Raw genomic sequence first — 20,429 nt, forward strand, 5'->3', positions numbered from 1 at the left:
TGTTTTTTTTTTCAACAAAGCAAACGTGCTGGGAAAACATGCATGATAGGACGCTGTACATTTTTTTTCTGACACGACATTGTACACTATTTTTTTCAGGGACGCTGCTCATCTTTTTTTAGTCGTTCATCATTTGCTTTGATAGATTGGATCGAGTCACACATACGTCTGTTATTTTGTTTATTTACGGGTGATCATGTATAGCCGTATAGGATGTCTCTTTTCTGGTTGTGTCACGCTGAACTTTTGTTTATGGGCGATCATGTATAGGAGTCCACCTAGATTTTACTTGGCCAAAAATTTGGGACGTCGATAGCTGCCACACGTCGAATGCAGATAGATTGTCACGTCATCGCATACATGCATGCGATAATCTTTTTGAATTTTCAGTTTTTAAAATGTTTTATCTCTTAAATGAAAAATTCAATTAAAGATCCGTTTTCACCTTTAAATCCCTCGCGACGAGATCTTCGAAACTAGATCTCATATCAATATATTTTGACGAATTATTTTTTTGGTTAAAAGTTGCCATGTCTATTGCACATGAATTGCCATGGTGTTTACACTGAAGTTGCCATGATATGTTTCAGTTATTTTCTTTTACATTTAAAAGTAATTTTTGACATATTATAAAACGAGGAATTAAAAAACTGACTTGCCATGCACCATAAACTAAAATTGCCATGATACATGCACTTAAAATTGCCATGGTTCATACAAAAAATATTTTCATGGTCAAAGTACTGGAATTGCCATCATCAAAAAACTAAAATTGCCATGATCTACAAACTAAAATTGCCACATGGCAACTTTAGTTTAAGCACTATGGCAACTATATTGTAAACATCATGGCAACTTCTGTACATTCGTCGAAACATATCAACATGGGGTCTAGTTTTGAAGATCTCGTCGAGACGGATTTAATGGTGAAAACGAATTTTTAATTCGCTTTTTTAATTAAGAGATAAAACATTATTAAGCCGAAAAGCAAAAAGATTTCTGCTGATGTCATCTATTCATACGTGGCAAAATGAGTGATGATGGAGGCGTGTGGGCGATGTGCAAACGCCCACACGTGTGGGCGTTAGTTTTTCTGAAAATTTATTCATGGACGTGACTTTTGCGTGCATCGTGGAGTTTGTCCCCTTTTTCCGTTGGATTGGACTCTTTATGGTTGTAGGATTCCTTTTTTTGAGGAAACAGAGTACCTTTTTTTCCTTTTTATTCGCTAAGGTGGACGTGTCATATGCCTTTTTTATGTGACGTCGGTACCATCTATGTTACATATGTTTTCCTTTTATCCTGAATGTATATTCTACAATCCAACGGTGTAATTAATACTAATGATGTGGATTAATAAGATTACTTGAATGGTGCCTCCAATTAGTAAATATAAGATTAGTGAGCATCAAGTCAAGTAAATGTTTCGTTTGGAAATACATTTTACTATATAAAATATTATACATAGACATGCTGGACAGGTAAGTACCAGATCATGATAGAATAGCCAAAATAAGCAAATACCCCGGAAGAAAAAAAAGGCATCTTATAGTACTACTTGAGCAACCACGGGTTATACATAAAGAGTAAAAAAGTAGCGTGAAGATTGGTTATGCCTATGTAAATTGATCAGAGTTGTGACAGACACTAGAACAAGAAGTTGTGACAGAACCTCTAACAGAAAGAGCATAAGAACATATGGAACGGAAGCAGAAGCACCGGTCTTGGGGTCGGTGTCCTCGCCAACCATGTCGTCGAGGAGGTTGTCGACGTCGGGGAAGAAGTCGTCGTCAGGGAAGTAGTCGTCGGAGTCCGGGGCGTCCGTGATGAAGAAGTCAGTAGTCGTGCTGAGCGCTCCCCAAAAATCTTATCACCCTTCTCCCGTACATGACTCAAAAGGTGTGGTTTCGGAGGCCTACTGTCCTGACCTGCGGTGCACGCCGCAAGTCGGGATGGGGAAGATCGTAGCACCAGCGCAGTGCTCGGGAATTTATGGTGATAGGAAGAGGATCGTCTGGTGTGTCACTCTGGAGAGGAGCGACCTCTCTTATATAGGCACATGATAAGGAGGCGAACAGGCTGTGACGGGAGGTGAAGAAACAGAGGTAGACGAAGCGAACAGACTTCAGCCGAAGAGGTGAGCCGTTCAAATTCAGTGTCCACTACAGACAAAACGTTTCAGCTCCCGCATAACCTTTCGTATACCCGTCGTGCGTGCCAAAAATTTAGACATCGGCTCGTATTGTGGAATTGTCACGGCAGATGTCCTAATGTAAGGACTTAGTCGCGAGGCCAACGCATCTATGTGGTAGATTGAAGGGGTTGAGCGGAATCGAGAGACGCAACACACAAGACGAGGATTTAGACAGCTTTAGGCCCTGGGAAACATCATCCGGTAATAACCCTACATGCTGTTTGTGGCTAGGTCTCATTATGATCATGAGGGAGTCGCCGTAAGCCGGCTCTCCTCTTTGTGTCTAGCCGTAGATATTGTTTCTTGTTTCCTGTCCCTCTTGGGGTGCCCTGCCCCTCCTTATATATGTTGAAGGGGCGGGTTACATGTGGAGTCCTAGTGGAATTAGGACTATTTTATTACAAGACGGATAGCAATCCAGGTCTTATTCAAACTGTTTAAGTCGGCCTGCTGGGCCACCTCCCATGATGGGCCGCGGCCTACCTCCAGGAGGATACCCGTGTCCCATATCCACGACAGTAGCCCCTGAGCTTTCGGGTGACTCGAAGAGTCGGGCGGAAGGTCTTGATTTTGTTGATGCTTTTGTCTTCCTTGAACGCGGAGCTTTTTGTCGGGTCGTTGATGTAATGGATGCGAAATGTGGATGAAGAGATTGCCGGGTCATGAAGCATCGACGTTGATGTTGTCGGGTTGTCCTCCCAGGCTGGATTATGTCTCCAAGCCGGGTCTTTCTGAATTTTTTTTCCAACCCCAATAGCATGTATATCATCTGTAGCCCCCGAGCGCCGGGTTTGTTTAGGCTTTTAACAACCCGGTGGTCTATGAACTTGTGTTTTGGTAACGAACAAAGTCCATTTTTTCACAAATTCTGGCTTGATAGCCCCCGAGGCTCGAGGCAACTCGAGGAGTCGTCTTGAGGCACTTTGTTCCTGAAATAAAACACATGAATGCATTACACCGTTTGTGATGTATAAAACAAAATTAAATAATAATTTCAATGACTTTGTCAACTTGTGTTCAAGTTGTTAATCATTCGACTCGACTAAGTAGGCTTTCGCGTGGACTTTTTTCATGGAATATGATATGTTCAGGGTAGACAAAGTCCATGATAGGTATCAGAGTCGATTGACAATACCATACCCACTACTTGGTCGGTTACAAGTTGCATCTGACTTAGTAAAGAACGAACATAAAATTATTTCGCTGATATGTAGGGCACCCATGTCTGAACTGTGCATCGTGGCAAGTAGTCCTCTTTGGTAACCTTACGAGTCAACTTTATGAGAAGAAACGATAACCCCCGAGATTAACTCAAAGGTGCCGGATATATTTAATTGACCGAAAAAACTGAAATTTAAATATAAAAGTGACTTAGCTTGTTTTTATGATGTGGCATAAGCCAGCGGACCGTTGGGGTCGACGAGGCAGTGGAAATCGCAGGCTGGCGAAGGCAACTCGACGGAGACGAAGCCACAGTGGCCTAGACGGCGTGGTGATTCACGACAGAAGTCGTGAGCATCAGTGGAGTTTTCTCGGACTCATGCTTTCTGCTCTTACTTGCACCTTCAGTCAAGGTAATGGACCTCCTCAATAATATCAACGTCAGATCTCCAGTACTCATCATGTTGAACGCAACTTATCCTTTGTTTAAGGGTCAAGTCCTTTTGAGGTTTTCTTCGAGGCCTGACTCCGTATGATTCCCTTTTTCAATTTGCTCAAATGCTGGGGCAGCTCGTAGGACATAGAAGCGAAGGGCTGGCGGGTCAATGGGGTAAGGGCGCCTCGGGGATGGAGGCAGCGCACTGGCAGCTTAAGGCGGAGGCGGCTGGTCGTCGGAGTGCGATAGCCTGCCTCTGCTGTAGTCAAGGCGATGCACGAGGGCGACTCGAACGGGAGGCGAGGCCTAATGGTGACTCGGACGGGAGGCAAGATGCGACAGCGACTCAGACGGGAGGCGACTCGCGACCCATAGTGGCAGAGGAATCCGGGGCAGTTTCTTGTAGGGGAGCCCCAACAAAGGCAGCTTGATGCGGCCGGCGACTCGCCATGATGGTAGCTTGATGCAGCGGTCGGAGGAGGTGAAGTAGAGCGGGGCCAGGGCGGCTCAGGGCCAGGCCGGCTCAACGTCAGGGCCTGCCCCGCGGCAGCTCGATGTGAGGGGAGGCCCTGGCGATGGTTGAGACCGCGCGGCGGCGACTTGGACGGAAGACGAGGCTCAGCAATGACTCGGACGGGCGGTGGAGTCCAGACCAGCCATGGGTCGTGATGCGACTCAAGATGAGGGGCAGCGGCAGCGGTCGACCGTGGTAGAGGAGCGATGCGGCAGGTTACGGTCGAGGTGGCGGCGACTCGGTGCATGGAGACTCAAGCAGAAGCGGCGAAGTGTGGCTGATATGAGCCGGCGGTGGGTTGACAAGCGCCGGTGCAGCGGGGGCCGTGACAGAGCGATAGTCGGAGGTCCGTCCGGCAATAGTGGCTTGATGTGACTACGAGGCATGGCCAGGGCTGCGGATGGGTTCAGACGAGGCGGTGTTGGCGAATCCGAGCGGACCCGGCGTTGGTGTGGGCTGCTCGCAGGCGAGATTCGCAGAGACTGGCTCACAGCAGAGGAACGAAGCTGAGGCGGCTCGGCAGACGGTGTGCTGAGGAGGACGGCTTGGCGATTCAGTGACTTGGACGCAGCCGGAGGAAAGTGTCGAGGCGCCGGCGACTCGAAGACGGCGGGTGAGCTCCTCGCAGAGGCGACCGCGGGAGAAGCTGGAAGCAACAGAGGCAGCCCGATGCGGTCAATCCGGGTCGGGGTCGTTATCCGCTTCCGGGTCGTGATCCACCTTTTTTTTTCATTGGTGTAACCCAAGCACATGTACGCACGATTGGCCACGTACGCCCATCAACTTCCGTGCTCCGGCCACTCTTTAGTGGTCCTTCTTTTTTTATTCGATGACGTGGAACAGCATGAATCGCTCCGATTTGAAAATTGTACGGCCATCAAAACAGAACGCGGCTCGGGACTTAATCTGATATGCTTCGGTGTTTAGGGTAGCATTTGGACTGTTTGCAGCGGAAAGTCTTGCCAGTTTCAGATTGGCGATTTGCGGCCATCCTCCAAGACGATCTGGCTAGCGGATCCGTACGGCGCCTGCGGCGGCCGCATGCAACCCCCAGTAGAATTAATCACGACTCTGATCATAAAACGATGAACACGTTGGTTTTGCTAAAAAAATTCCCATGCCGGGTCATCCTGCACGATTCTTCCGCGCTGGTTCTTCTTCATCCGGCTAATCGTGAATTTCTCGATCCTCAAGAGAAATCCCTTCAAGAACTCAACACCACCGTGCGCATTCCATAATGGGATGCGAATAAAAAATCAAACCGAGCAAATAGCCTTCGAATTAAAAACGGACCGTGTTCTTGTCAATAGACAGTTGAACTGGTTTAAAACTTTGTCGGTTTAAAAACGCAACAATCATAAATTAACATGTATCAAAGAATATTTTAAGCAAAGGCAATGATAAAACTGTTTGTAAAAAGAGGCTTATTTGAGCCGATCAGATGGCATTACCATGGTCGAACACGACCAAGCCTCCGATAGGTGTGGCTATGGTTCAAGTCAGCCAGGTCTCCAAATGAAACCGTGGCATTTATGCCGATCAAGAGGTGTGGCAATGGTTCGGGTTTGACCAAGCCCCCAAGTGATTCTGTGGCCTTAGGCCGATCAAGAGGCGTGATTGGTTCAGACATGACCATGTCCCCCAGTGATCTGGTGGCTTTCGCCTATCAAAAGGTGTTGCATTGGTTTGGACACGACCAAGCCCCCAAGGGATATCATAGAGCTTTTTGAAAAGCAAATTCAAGGGGTAAACCGGAGGCCGCTTTAAGACAGAACAACTCCATGTAACCACGCATGATGTAAAAGAACAGAGACCCCGCTTTAGCTGAGGCTCCGGTTTATTGTATTGATCATAATATATACACTGTCATAATATGTACATAGGTAGAGCCGATGGCTCAGGTATAGTAAGGCCGAAGATGAGCTATGTTCCACGGCCTGTTGGTCTCCTCCTCTGATGTAAGTGAGTCTTTATGCTCTCGAATATCGATCAAATAGTATGACCCGTTGTGCAGATTCTTGCTGACCACGAAAGGTCCCTCCCAAGGTGGGATAACTTATGCATATCAGTCTGATCTTGGATGAGCCGAAGCACCAAATCTCCTTCTTGAAAGGTTCTGGTTCTGACTCGGCGACTGTGATAACGATGAAGATCCTGTTGGTAAATCACCGAGCGGGCAGCTGCTATGTCACGCTCTTCATCCAACAGGTCCAAAGCATCTTGCCGTGCCGTCTCATTGTCCGCTTCAACATAAGCCGCCACACGAGGTGAGTCGTGACGGATATCACTGGGGAGAACCGCCTCCGCTCGGTAGACCATGAAGAACGGTGTGTATCCTGTTGATCTGTTGGGTGTAGTATTGATGCTCCATAACACAGATGGTAACTCTTCTACCCAACAACCCGGTGTTCTCTGCAAAGGAACCATAAGCCGGGGTTTGATGCCTCTCAAGATCTCTTGATTAGCCCGTTCTGCTTGACCATTGGACTGTGGGTGGGCTACTGATGAAACGTCAAGCCGGATGTGCTCACGTTCGCAGAACTCCTTCATGGCACCCTTAGACAAATTGGTACCATTATCTGTGATGATACTGTGTGGAAAGCCAAACCGGAAAATCACCTTTTTGATGAACTGAACCGCCGTGGCCGCATCACACTTGCTAACAGGTTCTGCCTCCACCCACTTTGTAAATTTGTCAACCGCCACCAGGAGGTGGGTCTTCTTATCCTTCGAGCTTTTGAAAGGTCCAACCATATCCAGCCCCCAAGTTGCAAACAGCCAAGTGATTGGAATCATCCTCAATTCTTGAGCCGACACATGAGCACGTCTTGAAAACTTTTGGCAACCATCACATCGCTTGACAAGATCTTCCGCATTAGCATGAGCAGTCAACCAATAAAAGCCATGGCGGAACGCTTTAGCTACCAAAGATTTTGAACCGGCGTGATGACCACAATCTCCTTCGTGGATCTCATGTAAAATTTCGCAGACTTCTTCAGGAGACACACAGCGTTGAAACGCACCTGATACACTGCAATGATGCAACTCGCCATTGACAATAGTCATGGACTTGGACCGCCGGATTATTTTTCGGGCCAGAGTCTCATCCTCTGGTAACTCGCCCCGGTTCATGTATGCAAGATAAGGAAGCGTCCAATCCGGAATGACGTGAAGAGCTGCCACCAATTGAGCCTCCGGATCAGGAATAGCCAAATCCGCTTCACCAGGGAGCTTGACCGACGGGTTGTGCAGCACATCAAGAAAAACATTAGGCGGGACCGGTTTACGTTGAGAGCCCAGCCGGCTTAAAGCGTCCGCCGCTTCATTCTTCCGGCGGTCCACATGGTCCACCTGATAACCCTTGAAGTGACTTGCAACAATATCCACCTCACGACGATATGCAGCCATGAGTGGGTCTTTGGAATCCCAAGTGCCAGACACCTGTTGAGCCACCAGGTCCGAGTCACCGAAGCACTTAACTCGGCTTAGATTCATCTCCTTAGCCATCCGGAGACCATGGAGCAAGGCTTCGTACTCAGCTGCATTGTTAGTACAAGGGAACATTAAGCGGAGAATGTAACAAAACTTATCACCTCGTGGGGAAGTTAATACGACTGCAGCCCCCGAGCCCTCCAATTGTCTGGATCCGTCAAAATGGATGGTCCAATATGTGTGATCCGGCTTCTCTTCAGGCGCTTGCAGCTCCGTCCAATCATTGATGAAATCAACAAGTGCTTGAGACTTCACCGCCGTCCGAGGCATGTACTTCTACCCGTGTGGCCCGAGTTCTATAGCCCACTTAGCAATCCGGCCAGTCGCTTCCCGGTTCTGGATAATATCGCCCAAGGGAGTAGAACTGACCACCGTAATGGGGTGCCCTTGAAAGTATTGCTTAAGCTTCCGGCTTGCCATAAAAACTCCATATACCAGCTTCTGCCAATGCGGATACCTTTACTTGGACTCAATAAGTACCTCGCTGATATAATAGACCAGACGTTGAACCGGGTGCTCCTTGCCCGCCTCCTTCCGCTCCACCACAATAGCCACACTGACCGCACGAGCATTAGCGGCAACATATAGCAGCAACGGCTCCTTGTCAATGGGAGCGGCGAGCACAGACAGATTGGCCAATTGCCGCTTTAAGTCCTCAAATGCCTTATTAGCAGCAGAACTCCAGACAAATTGATCCGTCTTCTTCAACATCTGATACAAAGGGATTGCCTTCTGACCAAGGCAGCTGATAAACCGGCTCAACGCGGCAATTCGGCCTGCCAGGCGTTGAACATCATTAATACACTTAGGTTTAGCCAGGGAGGTGATGGCTGTGATCTTCTCCGGATTAGCCTCGATTCCCCTGTTGGACACCAAAAAGCCCAATAACTTGCCTGCCGGTACACCGAAAACACATTTGGCCGGATTGAGCGTCATCTTGCACATCCTCAGGTTATCAAAGGTTTCCTTCAAATCGTCAACCAGAGTCTCCTTCTTCCTTGACTTAACCACAATATCATCCACGTAAGCATGTACATTACGACCAATCTGTTTGTGAAGGCAATTTTATACACACCGTTGATAAGTTGCCTGGGCACTCTTGAGCCCAAAGGGCATAGATACATAGCAGAAGGCTCCAAAGGGAGTTATGAACGCCGTCTTCTCCTGGTCCTTAACTGCCATCTTGATCTGATGATAACCAGAATATGCATCCAGAAAACTCAAACGCTCGCAACCCGCCGTAGCATCAATAATTTGATCAATACGGGGGAGGACAAAAGGATCTGCTGGACAAGCTTTATTAAGATCTGTGTAATCCGCACACATGTGCCAGGTGCCGTTTTTCTTAAGGACCAGCACCGGATTAGCCAGCCACTCAGGGTGGAAAACTTCAACAATAAAGCCAGCTGCCAAGAGCCTGGTGACCTCTTCGCCAATAGCTTTGCGTCTTTCTTCGTTAAACCGGCGGAGGAACTGTTTCACCGGTTTGTACTTAGGATCCACATTAAGAGTGTGCTCAGCGAGTTGTCTCGGTACACCTGGCATGTCAGAGGGCTTCCATGCAAAAATGTCCCGATTCTCACGGATGAACTCGATGAGCGCGCTTTCCTATTTTGGATCCAGGTTGGCACTGATGCTGAACTGCTTGGATGAATCGCCAGGCACGAAGTCAATAAGCTTAGTCTCAGCTGCCGATTTGAATTTCAGGGCCGGATCATGCTCCGTAGTTGGCTTCTTCGATGGAGTCATGTCCGCCAGATCAACATTGTCCTTATAGTACTTCAGCTCCTCAGTGGCACAAACCGACTCTGCATAGGCCGCATCTCCTTCCTCGCACTCCAAAGCGACTTTATGGCTTCTGTGAACCGTTATTGTCCCCTTGTGACCCGGCATCTTGAGCTGCAAGTACACATAACAGGGCCGTGTCATAAACTTGGCGTAGGCCGGTCGCCCAAACAGGGCGTGATATGGACTTTGGATTTTTACCATTTCAAACGTCAATGTCTCCGATCTGGAATCATAATCATCTCCAAAGGCCACTTCCAGAGCTATCTTACAAACAGGATATGCTGACTTGCTAGGTACCACACCATGGAACACCGTATTGGATGGTTTGAGATTTTTATCTGTTAGTCCCATACGACGGAAGGTCTCATAATACAAGATATTAATGATGCTCCCTCCATCCATGTGTACCTTGGTGAACTTGTAACCTCCCACCTGAGGCGCCACCACTAAAGCCAACTGACCCGGATTGTCAACCCGGGGAGGGTGATCCTCTCTTCTCCATATGATTGGTTGTTCAGACCAGCATAGATAACGGGGTACGGCCGGTTCAACAGAGTTGACTGCCCGCTTCTGAACCTTCCGGTCTCGCTTGTCCAAGCTAGTGGTGAAGACATGGTACTGCCCACTATTCAACTGCTTTGGGTTTCTCTGGTAACCTGACTGCTGCTGCTGCTGGTTGTATCCATCCTGGTTATTCTGATTATTTTGATTGTTATGTCCGCCCGGATTACCATTAAATCCTGAACCGGGATTTCCTCCACCGTAACCCGGCCCGGATCCTGAGCCACCGCCAGAGCCGTGATCATACCGGAAAGCATTAGAATTTTTGAACTCCTGCATAATGTAGCAATCCTTCCAAAGGTGGTTTGCTGGCACCTCCTTCGTCCCATGCTTTGGACAGGGCTGGTTCAATAGATAGTTTAAGCGGCCCGGATTAGGATTAGGCGCTCCACTGCGATTCGGCGGTTTACCCTTGCGTCGCTGGCCCTTGTCCTACGCGTTGGTATTAGCCATGAAGTCCATGTTGCCATCTGCTTTACGCTTGCCTCCGCTACCATTACCTGCTAAGTGATGCTGCTGAACTTTGGAGTTGCTGTTCTTCTTTCCCTTCCCTGTCTTGTCATCATCAGACTCGGGATCCTTGGTACTATCCGAATCAGCATACTTCACCAAGGCAGCCATGAGAGTCCCCATGTCAGTGCAATGGCGCTTCATCCGTCATAACTTCAGTTTTAGGGGCTCAAACCGGCAATTGCCCTCTAGGGTTATAATCGCGGTGTCAGCGTTGATGCGATCTGATGAATGCAGAACTTGTGAGACCCGGTGCACCCAATGAGTCGTTGATTCTCCTTCCTCCTAGACACAGGCAGCTAAGTCCACTATCGACATAGGCTCCTTACATGTATCCTTGAAATTACTGATAAACCGGGCTCGTAATTGGGCCCATGAACTGATAGAATTGGCTGGTAAGCTTTTTAACCAAGTACGGGCCATTCCTTCGAGCATCATGGTGAAGTACTTCGCACACGCCGCATCATCCACATCAAGCATCTCCATGGCCATCTCATAGCTCTCCACCCATGTCTTTGGAGGTTGATCTGCCATGTAATTTGGTACCTTGCGCGGGCCCTTGAAATCCTTGGGCAGGCGCACATTGCGTAAAGAGGGACAAGGCAAGGCACCCCCAAAGAACTAGAGGAAACTCCGGGCTCGACCGAGGTAGTTGGACGAACCGGCGTAAGCTGCCGAGCCTGATACTGTGCGGCTAACTCGGCCTCCCTGCGCGCTCGGGCCCGGTCCACCACTTCCTGAGCGTTATCAGCAGCACCCACCGGGTTGTTGCCGCGGGGTGCTCCATGTCGTTCATTGCTTGACACGGCCGGTTCATCCATATGCCTGCTATAGCTCCATCTTGGAAGAGGGGTCGAGTGGATCCGGTCGCGGCTGTACGAATATGCTTCCTGTTGGACCAAAGCTGTCCTAAGAAGCTCCTCGACCCGGCGTGTCTCTACCGCCTGCGGCGAGTCACCTTCAATTGGAATGGCCTCCAGCCGTGCAGCAGCTGCAACGAGATTGTCCATCGGGTTGGAGTAGTGAACCGGAGGTGTTGAAACAGCCTGAGGTACAACAATGTTATGACAAGGTAGATCTATCAAACGGGGCTGAACCGGCGCGCCCGTCCCAGGTGCTTCCGTCTGGTTTACCACTGGTGGATTACTTGTTCCCGCCCCCGGGGTATCGAAGAGATCTCTGGCTTCGAAGACCGGAGGCAAACGGGATTTGTATTTCCTCTTCATGACTTCATGCGACGCGCTTTGATCCAACATGAGCTTATAAGCCTGCGCATCCAAAGCGGCCCGCTCTGCAGCCATCCTGGTATTTTCAGCTGCTAGGTCTGCCTTGGCCTGAGTGATCTGTTCCCTCACCGTTGCAATCTCCGCGTTGTGAGCGTCCTGGTCCGCCGGGTTAGCCTCTGCCATGAGCGCAGCCAACGCATCAAACAGATCCGATAAAACTTGAGCCGGCGGGCGCACAGGGCCTCCTGCCCCGGCAGCCGTCGCCGCTACTGAATCGGAGAACATTGCCATAGCGGTCGAAGAATGAAGCACTGCTTGTGTACCAGCCATGAATATTCCAACCTGGTTGGGCAGATCGGAGGGGTCCGGAATACTGTCGCCATCGGAACAGCCCCCAAGCCGGCCATCTTGTAGCTGATACAAAGATTCAGTTTCTCCGGTTGACGACTCGTCGCCGGAGTAAACGACGGTCTCGCCACCAGATTCCGATCCATCCTCATAACTTCCTCCATGGATAACTCCCACGAAGGCATGCTTCATGGCTGGTTTAACCTGGGCGGATTGCGCACGCTGAGCTGTTTCGACGAGGTCGGTGCAGATGTCCGGCTCAGGGCCCAGTTCACCGATCTTGCCAATGAAAACGTGTATGCTACCAAAGGGGACCCGGTACCCATACTCAATTGAGCCGGCCTCGGGGCCCCAGCCTGCGTCGTCGATGTAGAGCTTGCCGTGACGACTCTTAGTCATCCGGCCCACAGCATAGCCCTTGAGTCCTTCAAAGCGGCCCTCCAAGAACTTGAAACCATCGTGCGATAGCCCCACGATGGGCGCCAACTGTTGTGGAATTGTCACGGCAGATGTCCTAATGTAAGGACTTAGTCGCGAGGCCAACGCATCTATGTGGTAGCTTGAAGGGGTTGAGCGGAATCGAGAGACGCAACACACAAGACGAGGATTTAGACAGCTTCGGGCCCCGGGAAACATCATCCGGTAATAACCCTACATGCCGTTTGTGGCTAAGTCTCATTATGATCATGAGGGAGTCGCCGTAAGCCGGCTCTCCTCTTTGTGTCTAGCCCTAGATATTGTTTCTTGTTTCCTGTCCCTCTTGGGGTGCCCTGCCCCTCCTTATATATGTTGAAGGGGCGGGTTACATGTGGAGTCCTAGTGGAATTATGACTATTCTATTACAAGACGGATAGCAATCCAGGTCTTATTCAAACTGTTTAAGTCGGCCTGTTGGGCCACCTCCCATGATGGGCCGGGGCCTACCTCCATGAGGATACTCGTGTCCCATATCCACGACAGCTCGGCTCATTCCCGCAACCCGCGGCGCGTCGTGACGAGGTGTGGCGTGGCATGGCAGGGCAGGGCGTGGCGTGGCGTGGCGAGGCGGGCGACGGAGGAGGAGCGCGTGTGGATGTCCCTCTTGTTCTCATCGTCATACATGTGGAGAAAGAGCCCCCCTTATAAAGAGGTCCAACTCCCTCTAAACTAGCAATGTGGGACTAAACTTTAGTTCCTCCTCTTGCCTTGCATGAATGGGCTGCGTGGGCCTCTAGGACTTATTAGGAATTTCTGAAACTGCTATTGGGCTAGGCCCAAAATAGACAAAATTCCAGCAATCCCCCACAAGATCCCAGAGGCACACAAAATTTGACTTTGGTTCCGAAACACTATTTTATATATCGGTACTATAGTGGAGACTGTTAAGTTGAACTTCCACCTAGAACTCTATGCTACACTAGTAAGCAACTTGGACAGTGGACTGGGCCTTGAACTGCAAGTTTTCTGCGAATTTAGCTTCACATGAAGCCTTGACCGATACGTGGCTACCGTGGGTCTTCCCCGCGGGTGGAGCTTATGCGGCATACTCCGAGACCTTTCATAAGTTTACTAGAGAGAACCCTAATCCCATAGATTGCGACGTTTAACAATCAGACTCATATAGGTGCGTTCTTCAAAAGATGTTCTGCAGGACGCCATCTCTGCTTCAATGAGCCACTTAGAACACATTAAGATATACATCAACCTGCCATGCAGTTTTAGGAGAGCATTGCATCTTCATGAAGTGGTATTGTTAATAGTAAGGATACTCTCCTCTCAGTTGATCAACAGCTTGTCCTCCACATCTAATTCACAGGATCTCCGATCACAAAGAATAGGTTACCACGGTGAACAACTCATATTGTGGGTCTCATACCCATCTCCCCTGATGCATTGTGTATCACGTTAAGTGATAGACCCTTAGTAAAAGGATCTGCCAGATTTTTAGATGTTTGGATATAATCCAATGCAATAACTCCGGAGTTTCTCATTTTCCTGACAGACTTTAGCCTTCTCTGGACATGTCTTGAAGACTTCATGTTATCCTTTGAGCTGCTCACTTTCGTGATCACAGTTTGATTGTCGAAGTTCATAAGGATACCCGGTACAGGTTTCTCAACAACCGACAAGTTATTCAGGAGCCAGCGAAGCCAATCTGCTTCGACCGTAGTAGTATCTAGTGTTGTGAGTTCTGCTTCCATTGTTGACCTCGTTAACATGGTCTGTGTCGGTGTCAAAACCGGCGGATCTCGTGTAGGGGGTCCCGAACTGTGCGTCTAGGCCGGATGGTAACATGAGGCAAGGGACACGATATTTTTACCCAGGTTCGGGCCCTCTCGATGGAGGTAAAACCCTACTCATGCTTGATTAATATTGAAGATATGGGTAGTACAAGAGTAGATCTACCACGAGATCAAGGAGGCTAAACCCTAGAAGCTAGCCTATGGTATGATTGTTGTGTGATGGAGTTGTCCTACAGACTAAAACCCTCCGGTTTATATAGACACCGGATAGGGTTAGGGTTACACAGAGTCAATTACAATGGTAGGAGATCTTGAATATCCGCATCGCCAAGCTTACCTTCCACGCCAAGGAAAGTCCCATCCGGACACGGGATGAAGTCTTCACTCTTGTATCTTCATAGTCCTGGAGTCCGGCTGAAGGTATAGTCCGGCTATTCGAACACCCCCTAATCTAGGACTCCCTCAGTAGCCCTTGAACCAGGCTTCAATGACGACGAGTCCGGCTCACAGATTGTCTTCGGCATTGCAAGGCGGGTTCCTCCTCCAAGTTTTTATAGAAGATTGTAAACACCAAGAGTGATGTCCGGCTCTGCAAAATAAGTTTCCACATATTGCCATAGAGAGAATAATATTAACACAAATCAAATCTGCTGACATATTCCGCAGTGCGTCATCACACTACGGCCAAGTCCTTTACGAATCGTTTCTACTTTTCCATCTCAACACGTTTTGCGAGGAGGTTTCCTTGGCACGTCTTGTCAAAGCAGAGATCGTGTCCCCCTTTTACGGGATTCTCATCAATACGGACGTGGGTAACCCAATCGTGCCCGTTAGCACGTTTCCTCGATTAAAGGCGAGTCCCAAACGGTTACGGGGAGGGCTCTTGGTATTCAACCTCTTATAAAGAGACCAATGCCTTACTTCTTTTTCCAATCTCAAACGAGTTCGCCCGTCGCCTTGAGTTCCAACACCCTAGGCTCCAGATTCACTACACCACGGTAGAGCTTACGTGACACATTTTTATGGGCAAAGGTCCAATGATCTTCACAGAATAACTGTCAGCATAGGTTTTAAGCTTTGTCTTCGAATCATGTGTCGGCGAAGGTACATCATCGTGGACATACTAAGAGTCGGCAATCTCGTAGCATCAATGTATCTGTCAGTAATTGGTTAATAACATGCTATGTGTCGGCATATATGTGGATCTTAACAGTTTTTTGATCGGCATAGATGGGTACTTAGCGACTTAAAATGTGTCGGTATACATAGGGTGTATGGACACGGTCTAAGTGTGGGCGTAGGTGGACACGTGTTAATAGACTGATGGTTGGGAACTTGTGGCGCGCGATTTCGGCGCGAGGGGGAAACTTCCGGGTGTTCGTGCAAAATATCCTCCACCCCGTGCAAAATATCCCCAACTCCGACCCTAACCCGTGCCTGCCGCCGCCGCCGCCCTCGTGCTCGATCCACAGTCCTGCCGCGGCCTCGCGTCCACCCCCGTCGTCAAGCCGTCGTCTCGGAGCTCGCACTCCCTCGCCCCCGAGCTCCACCCCGACATCCACCCGTCCTTGTACTCCCCCCCGAGCTCCATTCCGAGATCGAGCCGCCGTCCTCTCCAGATCTAACTGCCGTCCTTGCCCCCTCCCCTGACACCCTGCCGTCTTCCTCCCCAATCCCCGTCCCTGCTACTACAGGCCATCTCCGGGCTCCCTTTGCTGCCGCACCTGCTGTTGCCGGGGCTCCATCTCCGGGCTCCCGTTGCAGCCGGATCTGCTGCTGCTAGGTCTCCATCTCAAATCGAGGACATTCACCCCATTCCATTCCCCACTTCCCTGCCGCCGCCCTCGCGCTCCATGCCCCCATCCCTGCCGTCGCTCCACCACCTACGTCCCAGCCGCCCTGCCGTCGGCGTCCTCGCGCTCCAGCGTCACCCTCGTCCTTGCCGCCACCGTTCTCCCCCCCCCCCCCCCCCCCCCAAATGGTGGGATCCCCAATTTGGTTTCTTTGCTGTTGTTCTTTCAGCCGTGAGTACCACCATGTGTCAGTAGATCGACTTGCTAGTTTGCTGCAACTTGAGAGTTGTACCGTTGGTAGCTGCGGGAGTGGTTTGGACATGTTGATCTGAAGCAAGACCTGGTTCCTGCTCACTTAATCTGCCCCTTTTTGTTTGATAATATGGCGTAGTATTACGAAGATTACTAGTTGGATCCGTATACCACTGAGCAGTAAAAAGATCATACCTTGCTTTGTTCTATTTTTTAATTCGTTGCTCAGATCGATGGTTAGATGGACATGGTGCTTTAGCTCCTTAATTCTAAGATTCCAAGTTTCTGAATTCTAGGTCTGCACCGGCATCATGAGTTAATCAGATGCGTGTCACCAGCTATAGTGATGATATGGCCATCATTTTCCTGTAGAGAGAGCAGCTGATATTCATAGTTTAATTACTTTTTCCTCCAACTAATGTGTTGTCTTATTTTCTCACTTTGGCTGGTACAGTGATACCCATCTAATTGTAGTCGAGGGGATATGTGATAACTTGAAACTGAGCACAGAACGTTCTTTCTTGGTTTGCATTTGGTGTAACCCCCCTTGATTGTTCTTTTTCCTTTGTCTTATAATCCTCTGATTTTCAATCCAGTCATATTTTGATGATGGATTGACCATTATTTATCAGAAGTTTTCTACACATTGCTGCTGGATAGAGCATCTATTGCTACTACAATTGGTGATATCTACACAGATCTATACATAAAAGATAATAGGAAGTAAGCTTCTATAGTGTGGCGTAGAGGTATTGGCCATACACCATGAATGATAGAGGCTGTGCAGCTGATATTCATAGTTTAATTACTTTTTCCTCCAAAGAGATACATATTTTTAGCTGTAATGTGTTACCTTGCTGACAGTACATCGATATATTCTCCAATTTGGTTCAACTATGCCTATACTCTTTAGTTTTATGTTGATGTTTACTCTTTCTTCTGGTCTGGAGTCTTGTATTTTTTTCTGAGGTGTGTACTTCACTTTTATGTTGTATACACAAGTATTTTCAGATAAATAAAAGCAAGAACATTAGAGAGCATGCAGGGCCCTGAATTTGGAGAATCTAGGCCTATATCTGTACAATATTGTTGAGGTAATTTTGAATTTCTGAAGCTTGGTCTGGGCTTATGGTGCTTAGTTTTTCAGTGGGTTTTGCCGAGCAACTGAAATTTCCAACTGCTTCTATTAGCATTATTGCACCTGATCATGGCTGATTCTGCACTATTCCCCTTCCTTGATCTATTCGTGACACATCTAAACTCATTCGTGGATCCTTACTCTAGTACGGGGACCCTGAGTTCCTTAAAGCCACACACGTTGCCACATGCTAATTATCTTATCGATTGGCGTTAGTAGGAGGTATCGAATATAGATGGACTATGTTCGTTATTGAATTGGCGTTAGTAGGAGGTATTGAAAGTAGATGGGCTATCTTAGTTTTTGAATGCTAGATTGTCGGGCAGTCGGGATGATGATGTATGGCCAGGGGTAGGCAAGCTCCCAAACTTGCACGAGTATCCTACTTTTTTTTGAGAGTACCCTCACTGGAACTTCTCAAAACTGTCTACTGTATTAGTCTTGACATGTGTATCCGTGCTACTCGATCCTTGCAGAAAAACAGAGAAGAAGAGGGGTTCTTGTAAGAATCTTGTACTAACTTACGGTTCTGATCCTTGCAGAAAATGCGGCAGTAAGGACGAGCCAACAAAGAGGATCTCTGCAATGAAAGGTCATGGAGCATCCATATTTTCAATGATGTAGACTAAGGCGCTGTGTTGGAGCTGTCTTCCTGACTAGCAAGAAGTGGATATCGCAGTTTGTGTTTGTCCTGAAGCATATTTTGTGCTTCCAGGGCAGGCATTTTTTGCCTCCGTTTTTCTAGCTGCCATTTAGTTTGCGCCAATAACCTAATATTGCGATGGATAATGTCTATGGAGTTATTTATAATAATTATGGAGTGCCACTTATTTTTTGTAGCTGGCATGTAGCCCATTAAATTCCAACCTAGTTCGTAGCAGGTTTGAGTAGATATGTAACTCACTGTAGAAAGGTATTCACGCTAAGATGCCTGTTTAGAATGGAAAAGATGGCTAGTTTGTTGCAAGTTTGAGCTGATTTATAACTAATTATAGCCTATTATCCCACTTAGGGCTGTAAGCTGTAGGAGGACGAGGACTTCAATCTTAATAATGGCAATCTGGTTCAAGAATAAGACAGTACTTCAATCTTAATAATGGTGGTACATGGTGGTTTTATGAGATGTTCATGTTCATTCTGGTGATGGCCTAATATTACTTGAACATCATTTGTGAGCCATGTTTGGCTGGAGCTTCATGTGTAGACATTTTTTGGACTTCCTTTTTTGCAATAAAGATTGTGTGCTATGATTTCATTATAGTTCTATTATACTTAACCTCTATAATGTTTCATTTGAATGTAGAATACAAGGATTTCATCAATTGTCTATTAGAAGACCTATTAAAAAGTAACGATTATTTTTGTAAATCAAGGATGAAAAGAAGGCAACTGATGTGCAAGGACATGCAGGTACTACAACATATTGCATACAATAAGTTTTTTGTTTTTGTCTCGGAAATATGCACACTGCAGTTTTAAAATTGAAAATATAAAAATCACATGATGTTATTTGATGCCCACATACATTCCTTAGGAATTAGCATAGATCAATATGTATACAAAACTGAAGATCACATGGCATATACAGAACATCACCATACTGTAGTTTTTTTGTCTGAAGCTGTACATTTTGGTTCTACTTCATCAGATAACATACAACCACAATTATTTTTGATAATTATTTTCAAACTATGAAATGTGCAAAATTGTTGGGGGTACACCCATGCATTTTCTCATATCTACACGTGAGTAGCACATCACATGTTGGCAGTCACATTCAGTTTGAACGTATGAGAATTTGACCCAAAGCCTCAGGATACCTATGACAATTTTCCTTGATATTGGTAATATTTCTTATGAATCCACTTTGGCGTAAAACATTTGATACATGTCTATGTCTTAATTAGGTGTTAGTACGAAATGATATTTGCACTTTTGTCAGATACTAAGTGAGCATAGTTTCATTATTCGCTTATCATTAAGATCTTGTGGAATATTTTTAGGTACTCAGCCACCTAGTGCGCATGGATGTGATGACTTCGTAGTCTTATGTAGCATTTGGTCGTTTGTAGTATTTCGGACTAGCCAACTTGTAATCATGAATCTTATGTGCGTTCTGGACCATTTGGCGCTTCAAGTGTTGTGGAGTAGAAATCTTGTGGCCATGGATTTGACTTTTAAGTTTTTTGGACCATTTCGTGTTTCAATTCTTTTAGAATAACACATAGTGGTCCTTTTATGTGACTTGTGTTTCTTGATGGTGGTCAAGATGGCCAAACTTTGCTTTGTCAATGTTGTCTTGTTTTTTAACTTGTGATCAATATATATGTATGTTTGTGAACATATTATCAATGTTTGCGAACATTGGAGCATTGTGTAATATTTGAACATGAGCAGTATCCAATTGTTGTTTTGGCTGTACACCATCTTACCAGCAATTTATTTGTTGGGAATTGTTGTTTTGGCTGTACACCATCTTACCAGCAATTTATTTGTTGGGAAAAACATTCCAACTGAGAAAGTGTCGCCCAAGGTACACCCCAAGCCATGCAGAGTAAGTGTCAACAATGGCGAAGACCTTTCTAAACAATTCAAGTGTCGGCAATGGTGAAGACCTTGCTAGACAGGTTGAGTGTCGGCATAAGTAGGGTGTGCACGGACAGTCCATCTGCCGGCGTATGTAGGGTGTGCACGGATAGTCCATCTGTCGGCGTATGTAGGGTGTACATTGACAGATTTTCTATCAGCATAGGTAGGGTGTATGCTGATTAAAAAAGTGTCGGCAAGTGAACTT

General features: G+C 47.4%; 1 long non-coding RNA gene across 1 annotated transcript; it reads left to right on the plus strand.

Annotated features, from left to right (window-relative positions):
* Positions 1-15,823: 15,823 nt before the first annotated feature.
* On the plus strand, positions 15,824-19,980 carry LOC123191156 (uncharacterized). Its single transcript, XR_006496723.1, has 4 exons — positions 15,824-17,591; positions 18,178-18,227; positions 18,939-19,045; positions 19,639-19,980. It is a non-coding gene; the product is annotated as an uncharacterized lncRNA (long non-coding RNA).
* The last annotated feature ends 449 nt before the right edge of the window (positions 19,981-20,429 follow it).

Source organism: Triticum aestivum, chromosome 2A, assembly GCF_018294505.1.
Source record: "Triticum aestivum cultivar Chinese Spring chromosome 2A, IWGSC CS RefSeq v2.1, whole genome shotgun sequence".
Lineage (NCBI taxonomy): Eukaryota > Viridiplantae > Streptophyta > Magnoliopsida > Poales > Poaceae > Triticum > Triticum aestivum.